We start from the raw sequence: 14,282 nt of genomic DNA on the forward strand, positions 1-14,282 counted from the left end.
CAAATCAATTGAAAGCGGTGTGTCCTCAGGCATTCTTTAACAAAATGAAAGTTTTGGAACACTTCATGAGCACCATTTAAATGAGCAATTTTATGGTAAAAGTATGTGAAAATTGTATTGTAAAAAAACCCTATCTGATTCCATTTATTAAGATACTTCTCAGTAGCGGGATGCCTACACCCCTGCAAGAGGCTCAGTGCAATTTGGGACAAGTATTTATATCTCACCACATTCAAACATAAACACAGCCACTTGCACTTTTTGACCCAGCAGAGACTGCCAGGTCGAAAAACTGAAATTATGTTTATTTTGAGAAACCTCAGAAAGACTGTGCACCCTGGAGAGCCATCATCTTTGCCTGAATTACATAATAGCCAATTGGTGACACCTCTGGATGGAATGTGAAATAACATTCCTAGTGAATATTTTGCAGTTTTTAATCACTTAGGAATTTCCCTAATGGTGTGTACAGATTCCAGTTGTGGTTAGTTTATTTTACCTCCCTCCATCCTTTCTTGCATGATTAACACTGACAAAATTCACTAGCAACATATCTCATCTTAGCTATAAGTCTCATACTCAAAGCCCATACTTTGACCAGCATGAAACTCAGTCATATTCTGATCAGTTCCTTTTTAGCTTTTATTAAGACCTGTCTTTTTTTCCTGCATTTAGAATTTTATGTAGATTGTTGAACTTGACAGTATCAAAGGGTGAGGTCAGGGATTCTGTTTGGTGGGAACACGCCTCTGCATGGGCTTGATCCTAGTGGTTTGAACAGGGCAAATAAATGTGGCTTTCACACTACTGACTGGGTGTGTGGTATCCTGGGAAGATTCGACTTAACAATGGCAACAAGCAGCCTGAGGAGGGGCAGGAAATCTTAATACACTATCCAATCAGACTTCTAATCAACCTTGCTATAATAGGTCTTGGCAAGAGGAAACGTTAATCGACAGCATGTCAACCTATAGTAAATGGAATATGAATTTTAATCATTAGTTTTCCATCCTATTTGATAATAAAATAGAGACTGGTTTTATTTACCCTGCCTCAGTGTCTCTGATGCTAGATCCGGCTCCAGTGTATCACTTTCAGGTGTGTCTGTCATGTGATGAATATCAGACCACATTTCTTTGTGACATTTGTCATCCACACTTGCGTGAAGTCTTACAACAAAGACACATGTTAGCGTGCAACTGCCTGTGTGGTTGGTGAAGGGTGTCATGGAAGTACTTCTGGTAGTGATGTTGTTGCTGCTTGATGTGAAAGGTCACTGTGCATGTACTTTGTTTAGCAGAATGATTGAAGCTGGATACAGATTGAAACTGGGGCTAATATTTGCAGGACAACGTTATGCATTTCAACGATAGGCATAAGTATGCAGAGATGGGCAATCTAAATTGAGTAACGCTCCATTGGATTTTGTGTGTAGTACATAGAACTCAGCATCATTGGGTAAAGATTACAAAACATTCTACTTGTAAGCAGAGGCAACTGAATACAGCACCTCTGACAAGCGAATAACTATTATGGTGCACCAATAATCCGAGGGTGCAGGAGAAATTTCTAATATAAATTACATCCGTAGAAGATGCTTTTACTGTAGTGGAAGAGGTGGAACATACCTTGATGAGGGGTGAAAGAAATAAGAATAGACTTACTAATCGAGTAGACATTAACTAAAGTTACATCACCTTAACCACCGTTTGAGGACAAGAAGCTAATGATGCAGAAAGTATGCATGGGAATTTTTTAATTGATTGTCACCAGGCATTTTAAGATAAATTGTAACAAGTGTAGAAATCCTCAACATTTTTCTAATAGTGTAATTGTTATGACTAAAAATGCAACTTGCAGGAATTCTATTAAGTGTTGTAATTTTGTGAGTGTGTGTAATACTGGCAAGGTGCAAAATACAGATGATGTAACTGGAAATGTGAGAAACTGATTTTACACGTGAAACAGTAACCTGGTGAATCGATTGAGTGGCGGATTGTGGATGTTTGATTATGGCAGAATGTCACACTAACGTTAGTGGTAAAACTATGACAGTTTTAGCTGACTTAGGTTCACCATAAACCCTTATGGGACATAAGAATTGGGAGAAGACATTGGTGAGAACATAAAACTATCTGCTCCTGATTTCAGTCCTGGGGATTATGGTGGAACTAGGACAGATTTAGTTGGTTGCATTGCCATCAATATTTGTTTTAAGCATAGAGAAACTGTCAGCAATGTATATTTTGCCAAACTGAAAATGACCTTTTTGGGTGAAAGGATCAAAGAGATTAATGAATTACATTAAACCCCAATTCTTCAGATCAAGTATTATCAGTAGCTAAACTCTGTGATAATAAGGACATGGTGAAGGTGTTTTGAGAAGACTTGGAAATTATCAATAATTTTGAACATAAAATAATATTAAATCACAAGGCCAAGCTAGTGGCACACAAGGTTTGGAGGGTACAGAACCTCATGATGAAGCCAGTGAGGGTGGATCTGGACAACGTGTTGCCACCTTATGTTGTAGATATTGATTCATCTGATTGGCTTACGACTGTGGGTTTGGCAGCAAAGAATGGAGGTAGTAAGATAAGGACATATGAGAATCTCTGTGACCTTTACCAGATTATTTGGGTTGATCGCTAGCTTTTGCCCAACATATGGAATGAAGCTACTGTCCTTTTATAGTGGAGCAAAATTGCTCAGTGTGATGGACTTTTCAGCTGTCTTTACCACGAGGTGTTACTCAACAAAGACTCCACAGCCTTGACCTCAGTTGTTACACTTCTCTAGTGTATATGCTTACTATTAGTATGCTGATGTGTTGTACTCTGAGGCTGCATGCTTTAAGATGATAATGACAAGAGTGTTAATTGCAATTGACCATGTAATGGTTATCAGGATAACATTTTGGTATATGGGAAGGACAGAGAAAGTCATGATGAAATATTAAAATTAGTTTTAGATATGTTGAGTCAAAGTGGTCTCTCTCTCAACAGAGGAAACTGCAAGTTCAGAGAGATCTGTATCTTATCTGGGTTATGCGTGTTAGGGTAAGGGAATTAGTCTGAAATTTTTCATTAATCTGGGCATTATTATGAGATTCTCTTGTCAAGTTCCAACTCCGTGCAACAAAAACCATGTCAGGATTTCTTGGGTGGGGTAGAATATTACTCGAAATTCATTCAAAATCTTGCCTGTGTAGTCCAATCTCCCAGACTGTTGTTGAAGAAGGGGGAAAGGATTTGTGGGGAAGATGAATATGAAGGACCATCCTGCACAGTGAAGCAACAGATCAGAAAAATGCCTACATTAAGATTTTTTTAAGTTGTTAGAAATATCATAGTGACAACGGATGCTGGTATTTATTTATTTATTTATATAGTGCCTGAATCAACCCCCGAAGGGGTATCTCTGCTCTGCGGACACGGCTACAGAGCTAGCTGAAGAGCAGAATCAAAATAGGATGGTCTTAAGGCGCTTCCTAAATTGAAGATGATCCAAACATAGTCTCAGGTTAATGGGAAGCTGATTCCAGTAAAGAGGGGTCAGGTGGGAAAAAGCTTTAGCACCCATGGGAACCACGAGAAGGGATTTGGTTCCCGAGCGGAGGGATCTGGAGGACACATAGAAAGTGAATTTCTCTGCAAGGTACGAAGGGCTGATATTATATGGGCCTTATGTACAGTGCAGCAGATTTCAAACTTAACCCATTTACGAACTGGGAGCCAATGCAGCTGACTGAGGAGGGGAAAGGAGGAGGTTTTAGGAGGGGCGTTTAAGACCAGGTGTGCCGCTGTATTCTGGACCACCTGCAATCTGCATAACGAGGACTCATTGGCTGAGACCAGTAAGGCATTGCAGTAATCCAGGCGGCTCAGTATAAGTGCCTGCATCAGAGTTTTTCGAGCAGAATCAGAGAGCAGGGGAAAGACCAGGCGCGAGAGACCCAACATGTGAAATCAAGTGCCGGCAGTCTGCACAGCATGCTCTTTCAAGGTGAGTGCCTGGTCTAAGCGTATAACCAGGTTCTAAACAAGGGACTTGGGGGCGGGAGGGGTGCCAAGGTCCACTGGCCACCATTCAGGAGTACACAGCAGAAGGGCCTCTCCGAAAAGCATGATTTCCATCTTTCCAACGTTGAATTGGAGGAAGTTACATCTTATCCAGTTGGAAATGGTCCTCATACCATCGGAGAAAGCAGACTGAACAGAAGGAGTAAATTTGGTGTAAGGGAATGAAAGCTGCGTATGGTCGGCATAGGATATGGGAATAAAACCACATGTTCTAAGAAGCTTGGCCAAGAGGTCAACATTGATATTCAGACAGGAGCCCTGAGGAACTCCCTTAGTCAGTTTCGTAGTTGCCGAGCGGTACGGACCTAAGTTGATGGTTTGGGAGCGGGAGGAGAGAAAGGTGTGAAGGGGAATGGGACTATATTTTCCCAAATGCTGAATGGAGAAGAGGAGGTACTTATATTTGCATCATACTCACCGAAAGGGACTGAGGAGCACAACTCTGTGATAGAGTAGGAGGTGCTTGCTTTTGCATGGGCCGAACACCACTTTAAGTTTTATTCGTGGGGTTTTCATTATGATGGCCCATCACAGGCCTGTGGCTTCGATTTTCATGCAAGGTGTTGGGATGAAAAACTCCTCTGCATGGTGATGGATGTGTATCCCTCCCCAGAGTGCCCAACTGTACTGTTGTATGGATCCCTAATGTTAAGTTTTTTTTGTCATAACCAAACACCGATCATGCATGTGTGCCATGACATAGGCCTGTCTCACGGATTGCAGTCTTGTTGGACCTGGAGGGGCACCAAAAGCACTACCCTCATATTGATGGAAGGCTATTGCCTTCACCAGGTGTTAAGCAGCACAAGTACGGTGGTGGCAACATACTGAGCAGTGATCAGTAGGAGTGAACAGGTCCTTCTTTGCCTGTGTCATTGACGGCCTACCAGATCACTCACGTTTTTAAAGTTCCACTTCTGTGAGCTTAACTCGGATGCCACGTTAACAAGGTGGTTTCGGCTACTTTCTTTGTAATGAAGAAAATAAAAAAACTCTTGCCGTATTTACCAGTATCTGCAGGAAAAACGCTAGTTACCACACTAGTATTTTCAAAATTAGATTATGGAAATGCTCTCTTTCTTGGTATACACAAATACATCTTAAACAAGCTTCAGTCCGTCCAAAACATGGCAGCACGGATCCTGCTTAACATCCCTAGGCATTAATCTTAAAGAATGAATAATACTTCAAAAAACGTAACAATTTATTTTTTAGTATTTCATCTGAATTTTAAATCATTCATCAACTCCTTTAGATATGTACAAAAAATGAGAACGGGCTGTATATACAATAATATTTACAAAACAACGACGCAGTGACAAAGTGAATAGGGTGACTCTGTGTGATAGTGCAGAAGTGAATATTTACAATATCAATAAAATACAAAGGAAGTTTTTTACACAAAAAAAGTCCTCGGCTAAATTATGGATAGGTAATGAGCCTTGTATGGCACAAGTCCTGTAATCTGTATATACAAGGGATTCCAGTTAGTGCAGGACTGTGGAACCGTCAACGTTTCGACCCTGTATCGACCAGTTGTTCTATATGGTCATGTCGGGTCTTCTTCAGGACATTGGGGATGTATAACAGCCTGCATAAAATAGATATAGATCAATATCTCTGCTGTGTTAAAAGTAAAAACAGGGAAGATATAAGTTTCCCATAAACTCACCCAATTAAAGGTGAAAGGACCGATGTCAAACAGTATGGCGTGATTACCGCTCAGTGCCAGTCAGAGGAGAATACCTATTGACATATGTGCACATTAGTAATCAAATATTAAATGACAGTCTTACTTAAACACCATATGGGACACGTAAAATTAGAAATTACCACTTGACTTGTCTGCGATAAGCTTTGGGGAACTTTGATAACAATCCACAGTCTAAGTTCATGATCACTCTAAAGAATTGTTGAAATGCACATGTATTGACATCATTATGCACATTACGGCTATTTTTTATGAAACACACTTTACACAATAAGGTCTAAACCATCTTATTGCTTCCTTTGACATTACTCCAAAGATACATGCCATGACTACCTTTTGTTGTCCTGTCACCAAGGTGCGATGAAATGTTGTGAAAAACGCATATATAATGACAGTCTTTCTATGTCACTCATATGCTACATGAAATGCAATGTAAGTAACAATCACCATAATGCCACCAAATGTTATCATATATATATATATAGGGTTTGCTCACATGGGTCCAAAGAATGGCTTAGGTTAAATTGTATCCATTACCTCTGACATTGTTCGGAATAACCGCTTCTGATCACAGAACATTGAAAACTCTAATGGCATCGGTTTTTTAATAGATTTATTGTTCCTAAGCATTCTAAACATGATGTGTTTTGTTTCTAAATATCTTGAATTCACCTATATGGTATTGAAATGCCTATAGGCTAAGTTCAGTTTATTTATTTTTAATTTTGTTTGGGAGTTGAGCAATTTGCTTCATTTTGTATAAACTGATCTCTTTCTAGCGCATTGGTACGCTAGGTAGAACCTTGTGGTTGAGCAAATCGGATTACCCGCCCTAATACATTTTATAACCAACATCGCACGCGATCCAGCCAGGTTGGCTCAGATTCTGATAGATGCCGTAGTTCGAGGATCGAATTCATTTTACTTAATTAGGCCTTTACCCATCTTAAATATACTATCAAAATCAACATCGCAAACAATTGTGGAAATTATAAATTTAATAAACTAAAACAAACACCCACACCAGTCCCATTTCTATATCCATAGCAGCTACTATTTAGCTGCTGCACGCTCCACAGTCGGGCTGGTGGCGTGCTTCAGACGGACTCCCCGAGACTCTGAGAATACATTTCATACATCAGGTAGGAGAAATCTCCGTTATATATGGCTTTACGCTCGTAGTGCGTGAAGCAACGATTGCCAATTATAGCCGTGTAAGTTTATTGGGCTGATGCCGTACGGACCGCTGGTGGTGCGCGAAGTAACTGTTGTACCTCAGACAATTGATTAGTGTATGTGACGCTTTTTGAAGGACTCTTGAGTTGATTTGTCGCCACCACAACAATCACTCTTTAGTTGGGTCACAGGTCTAAGTTTTAAGGAGGGAAATTATAACACTCTTCTAAATACCCATAGATCACACTTGCTTTTATGAGGGTGTACTTATGATATATCGCTATCATAGGATTCTCGCTTAAATATGCTTGCGTTTTGTATGAATCGGAGCATACTATGACTCAAGAGTTCAGAAGTTTTGAAATGTTTACAGATCATACTAGTCTAATATTTAATGAGGGCTGATTTGTGATTTATTCTAGTTGAATTGATATCCTGATGACCTTGACTCCAACAGCGCTAAATAAATTACCCTGAAGTCAGGTGAGCTATCACATGGACCACTAAGCTCTATTGGCGCCCAATTTTGACTCTATAGTTATTATTCTGAATATCCTTATTTGCGTTCATGTTTGCAGTGACTCACAGCGGGCACGCTAACCAGAATGACAATAAGAAGAAAAAGAGTAGATAACTAGGCGAAGAAGAATCTAGACCTTCTATGATACTGGTAAAAATTAATATTTTTACGTGTCCCATATGGTGTTTAAGTAAGACTGTCATTTAATATTTGATTACTAATGTGCACATATGTCAATAGGTATTCTCCTCTGACTGGCACTGAGCGGTAATCACGCCATACTGTTTGACATCGGTCCTTTCACCTTTAATTGGGTGAGTTTATGGGAAACTTATATCTTCCCTGTTTTTACTTTTAACACAGCAGAGATATTGATCTATATCTATTTTATGCAGGCTGTTATACATCCCCAATGTCCTGAAGAAGACCCGACATGACCATATAGAACAACTGGTCGATACAGGGTCGAAACGTTGACGGTTCCACAGTCCTGCACTAACTGGAATCCCTTGTATATACAGATTACAGGACTTGTGCCATACAAGGCTCATTACCTATCCATAATTTAGCCGAGGACTTTTTTTGTGTAAAAAACTTCCTTTGTATTTTATTGATATTGTAAATATTCACTTCTGCACTATCACACAGAGTCACCCTATTCACTTTGTCACTGCGTCGTTGTTTTGTAAATATTATTGTATATACAGCCCGTTCTCATTTTTTGTACATATCTAAAGGAGTTGATGAATGATTTAAAATTCAGATGAAATACTAAAAAATAAATTGTTACGTTTTTTGAAGTATTATTCATTCTTTAAGATGAATTGCTTGCTAGATCATCGATTGCTGTGTTTTTGTTCAATTGATTTTTCTTCATTGTAAATAATATTTCCCCTACGGAACCATTGTTCATATATATTTACGAGGCCCAGGTTCCTTGGGTTATAGGGTTACCCCTGTGTGCTTAACTAACATCCCTAGGCGTCATTCTACTTCTGCAGCCATACGCCATCTTCATTGGTTAAGGGTTGAGAGCAGGATCAAATTTAAGGCTCTTTGTATAGCCTATAAGGCCATCCACCAGACAGGACCAAAGTTTCTAAAAGAGGCTTTTCAGGTGTACAACCCCAAAAAGAATCTAAGATCAGCATCTAGCTATCTTTTGACTGTCCCCCGCACAAGAACGGCTACCTGGGGTGACAGGCGATTCTTGGTAACAACGCCTGTGCTCTGGAATTCACTTCCTTTGCACATTAAAACCGCTCCCACCCTTATTAACTTCCGCAAATTACTGAAGTCCTGGCTTTTTAATCAATGAGAACGCGCTCTGATCTGTGCTGTAATCTAGAGTATCTTGCTGCGCCTAGACACCTTAGGGTATTAGTTGCGCACAAAAAATCTCATAAATAAAATAAAATAAATAAACTCATCATTGGTCTTCATCAGTTAAATAGAAGGTCCTGCACAGCGCAGTAGTGTTAAGTCTGCACTGGATGTATGTGTGGCTGGGAAGGGTACAATACAGGGGTAGAGCAGTGCGGTGCAGTACATGCATGGTGAGTGTATGCACTATGTGTATGTTTACTTTTGACAGATACAATACAGGAGAGAAGTAGTGCTGTGCAGTACATGCGCAATAGAAGCATGCGCTAGGTGTATGTGTGCTTGCGAAAGGCACAATACATGAAGGGAGCTTGCTGGGAGTGTGTGTGTTCGCAAGTAGGTCACCATGGCACAATACAGAAAGGTTACAAAACTGAGCAGTATACAAAGCTAATGTATGTGCTGAATGTATGTGTGCCTGGGAGGGCGTAATGCATTAAGGTAACAGTACGGAATCTGTTATGTGTGCTGTGACCATATACTAAGTGCAAGTGTGCCTGCAATGGAACTTTACATAGAGGACACTGGGTTCCAATTTGAGAAGCTAAAGCCTGCCTGGGTGAAGACATGAGGACTAGAGGAATACACACAGACAGTATTGTGTATTGCTGCATTCCTGTGAGCTGGGTTGGACACACTGGAGAAGGGAGAGAGAGACTCTCCCTGTGCTCTTCAAAGGCTGATTTTTGATTCAATGAGAGATCACATGGAAAGAGCCTGGATGCAGCACAGGAAGGAGATGTGGCTGATAGGGAAATCATAAAAAGTATGGCTGGAGACCCAGGATTAACATTTTGAAGCATATATTTCACTGTGGATGACATACATGTGTGAAACTCTAGTCACTCCCATTGCCTTGAGTTGTGGGACTGTCAGCTTCAGAGTCTCTCCTGCTGTGACAGACAGCCTTTTTAGAGGAAGGTAGAGAAAAGAAGGTTGCACTTCAAAAGAAGCAGGACCCCAACATAAAACATCAAAGACCTAGGCCCTAAATCACATTTGTTGTCTGGAAATGGACTTATAAGAAGGTGGAGGCTGAGTCTCCAAAACGTGTCATCTGCCAAGCAGCCAGACATGCTGTGTGAGGAGGGGAAGCTCTGCAAGACGTCTGCCTCTGACCAGGACTGGGGCCAAGGAGTGCTGGTGCTCCAGCGCTGAATACCACAAATCCCCTCGCTACAGACCAGACCACAGATCTTTTCAACGACCAAATTTCATTCACTCATTCACTGGTGGGGCCCGTAACACTATTCATTCATTCTACTTTCAGATCAATGGTCCTCGAGAGAGGGGAGTCCTTTCTCTATTCCATGCGCTGGAAATGGGAGGAAGATTGCACCAATCACCTGATGAGTAACAACAAGTTTACCTATACCTCCCTACCTCACCAGGGTCTCAATTCATTTAACCTAGCAGTTCCTCCCATACTATTGGCCATGGATCAGCTAGTTGCTGGGAATAGCAACACTTAACTCTTCTAAACAATATACATTGAAATACTTCAAATAATAACCCGACACAGTTTTTAAATGAAATAATATGTTTATCTAATTAAAGCATAAGGAAATCATATAGCATTCAATATGTTTGGCTCGCATATTTACCTAATCTGGCTAAATGGCGTCCTCTATGTCAAATTCAGGTCTTTTGTCTCTATGCCCATAAATCAAAGAATCAGTTCGTAAGTTAATTGGGCATCTGATCAGTCCATCAGAGTCTCTGGTAAGCAGCTGTCCAGCAATGTCACCGTCCTCTCCGTCAGCATAACGTCAGGCAATCTGGTAAAGTGAAGGTGTGCGAGGGATCTATGTCCTACCCTCTCTAGTCTACTTTTATAGTAAAATTTTAACAACAAATGTTTCAATACATGTTTTAGAACAAATTTGATTGGTTGAACCAGGATCATTCTTCCTGATTCCCATGCATTAGATGTTGCATTAGATGCAGCTCTCAATTTATTAATAAAATAGCAACAGTTTCCAGTCCATTCAGGGCATGCTGATTCCCATGCGGGTTTGTGTCCTTAGTGTCATCAATTATAACAGTTCATAGTTTAAGGAAGTTCTTTGTTTAAGGCTTGGCACTCCTCCCAGGGCGTCCTTCACGAGTACAGTCTGCCTGGGGTCAGGACGAGGTTATTGTTGCTCATCTTTTAGCGCAGGCGCACTTCACTCAGTGACTTCTGTATCTTGTCGGTGCGTCAAAATAGGGATGGCAGCCATTTTGTGGCCACTCCAGAAAGGTCAACTTAAGCAAAGAGACACAAAACGTAATTAATACTTTGAAATGACTATTAAAATGTTATTCCCTCACTAAACCCTCTATGTGTGTGTATTTATCTAGCAAAAGCAACACGCATTGTGGTTTATACTCACAATTTAAGCACGATTCCAAAAATCACATCACAAAAGCTACATATAACATGCAAATTCTAAATATCTGACATTATGCATACGAAATTAGTTTACGTATCAATCAGGCCATGCAAATGCGATTCCCACGTGTATTTTCTAATTAGTAATGTTGATTAATTAAACTAACAGCAAACCATTAATACTATTAATATTACTCAGTTATTCATTTTAATTCTAAATGATAAAAATGGAGGAGGTATACAATTCTTAGGGAAAACCTCGCTCCAGCAATGGTCTCCCTGCTGCGTAAGGGGATATCACCCAGGGAAACCAAGACACCTGCTCTGCAGCCTGGAACACCAGTGTCTGCCTACTTTCCAAGACCAGTGTGCCCTGTGAGGGAGAGGAGAGAATTGTAGGCAGCGAGCCCTATCACAAGAGAAGATGGTTGCTGCACCGAATGGGTCATTGCCCATGTGCAGAAACAGGTTGGTGACCTCCGTATAGAGGGCTGCCGTGAACATGGCCATGAGAGAAGTGTTGTGCAGGGAGCGTGAAGCTTGTACCACACCGTTGCGGCAAATTCACATGCCAGCAAGGGCCACTGTGGAAGTGAACACTTCCAACAAGTGCCAAGATCATTGCCGAGCCTAGTGGTGACACATTTATTTCCGGAGAAGCTGCTGTGGTGTGGACTACCATGCAGAAGGGCCAACAACTTGTGCAAGGTACCACGGCAACCACATTTGCCAGGAGGGGCTGTCAGTACTAAATAACTTTCAGAGTTCAGCCAGCTGCCTGTGAACTGAAGTGTGAGTCGTGAATCGAGATCAAGCATCAATGAAATTGCCCCTGAACTGCCCTGTGTACAAAGGAGGATGCAGTGAGTGCATCAACCTCACTGGGACCAGATCGGAAGTGCCAGGATCATGCCCCCTCTCCCTGGTGGGGATTGCTGAACTTACCTTGGAAGAGGAAAGCTCTGGAACTCCTCTGATCACAGCTGGAGTCTACTGTGCAAGCTGTCGGCCTTTTGAGTTATGAGTCATGTTCATTAACCTGTATCCATGTATCCATACTTTCCCAGAGGAAGCCTTGGACTGCTCAACCACAGCTACCACTGAGAGTCAAGGGCAGAAAGGGTACTGGGCCCAGTTGCTCATGATCCATAGTAGGACGTGCCCCGGGACATCAGGAATAAAATGCAGCAACGACTACGGTTGAGTTAGTACCTCTGCGCACCCCATAGCCATCTGAAAGTGGTTCTGATTCAAGAGTGCTGAGTTAGCCATACCGAAAATCAAGAGGTGTTTTTAAGGGTTAGAAGATTTTAATTTCCATGTGGAATATCGTCTGATGTAAGAAATACAGCAGCAGATTGCTTGTCAGTGTTACTTCTTGAACAGTCAGTGGTAGTGAAAGCATAGCCACAGGCTATGTGGATCGAGGAAGCAAATCTAAGCCCAGAGGAATGGAATCAAGAAGGTGACCTGGACGATGTTGTGTGGCCAAATCATGAAGTATGTAAGCCAAACTTTGCCAAGTTATCTAAACCGTTAAAGGGGTATTGGAATATAAGGGAAGAGCTGTAATTTTCAGATGAAGGGCTAGGTAGAGGAGATCGGCATGGTACCACTGATGGGCTTGAGCAGGATGATTGTCAACTTGACTCATGAGGGGCATTTTGGGAGTAATCTCACTAAAGCTAGAGTGAGCAAGTGGTGAAGGGTTGTATTTTGTGCACAGGGTATGGGAAGTTAAAAGTTGTTTGAGCAGCTACACTGTCACCTGTTGAGGTTCCCACAAAACCATGATAAAAACATGGCCTGCATGGTATGGGCCTTTTTTGAGCTGGTAGCTCCTGTTAAATTCTATGCATCCGTTTTAGTAGAGTACTCCTCCAAATGGGTCACTGTGAGGGCATGAGTTCTGTCATGAGAAGAATTTTGTTGTAGTTTTTAAAGGATGTATTTTCCTGCAAAGATATATCAAAGACCATTGTTACTGATAATGGCACAGATTTTGTCTCACATGGAATGAAGGAGTGTTTGCATGATCTGCCCATTGCTAACTGCTGGGAAGCCCTGTATACACCCCAGGCTAGAGGTCTGGTAGAGACTATTTATTTTATTTATTTATTTACTTATTTATATGGCGCAACAAATCATCCCCAAGGGGATCTCTCGGCGCCTGAGAACAAGCACCCTATTGACAGTAGGAACCATTTAGAATAGCCAGGTCTTGAGCATTTTCTTGAATTGGGAGAAATTGGAACAGGCGCATCCTATGAATAGTATGGAGAAATCATGCGCTCAGGCAGTGTGTGATCAAAGGTCACCCTTAAAGATGTGCTGACAGAAACTCTATGGGTTTATTGTAGCACACCAAACATTGTCACACATGTGGCACTATTCACTTGTCTGAAGGGATGTGTAGCCTGTTTAAAGATGAACCCTTTTTGGTTAAGATGCAGAAGGAGTGAGGACAATGATGGAGGATGCATGGATTGTACCTAGGAAAAATGAACCTGTCTCCAGCAACTATGCTGCGTGCTTGTGCACCTGCCCATCCTCTCTCTTCATACAGAGAGGAGAGCAGCCCACGCAAAGAAACCCTAATGAACTGGCCATTTATGTTAACATGTTGTGCACCAGGATGCATGAAAGGCTAGATTTGTTCGCCAACTGGATATTGCAGCTTTCCTATCAAGGCACTTCTCGTTTAGCATACATAAAGACATTTTGCATGAAAATGTATTGGAAATGACTCTTGCACTGAAGCACAAATTTACTTCCAGCACTGATAAATGAAAGTTTCTTTGAAGTCCTATAAATCACATTATGTCCTCCATCTTTTTATGATGCTTACATATGTTCTGTATCTTCACGTAGTTAGGAATTTCATCTCGAATCTGCAGTTTTTTCACATTTTAGTTGTAGTGGCTCCAAACCTTTTACCAATGAGACATAAAATCTAGCAATTCTTATTTTGACCATTAACTTTTCCTTCTGTTGGGACCTCTAATGCAAATCATTTCAGCCAATTAAAAGGTAGGA

This window comes from Triturus cristatus, chromosome 6 (genome assembly GCF_964204655.1).
Source record: "Triturus cristatus chromosome 6, aTriCri1.1, whole genome shotgun sequence".
NCBI lineage: Eukaryota > Metazoa > Chordata > Amphibia > Caudata > Salamandridae > Triturus > Triturus cristatus.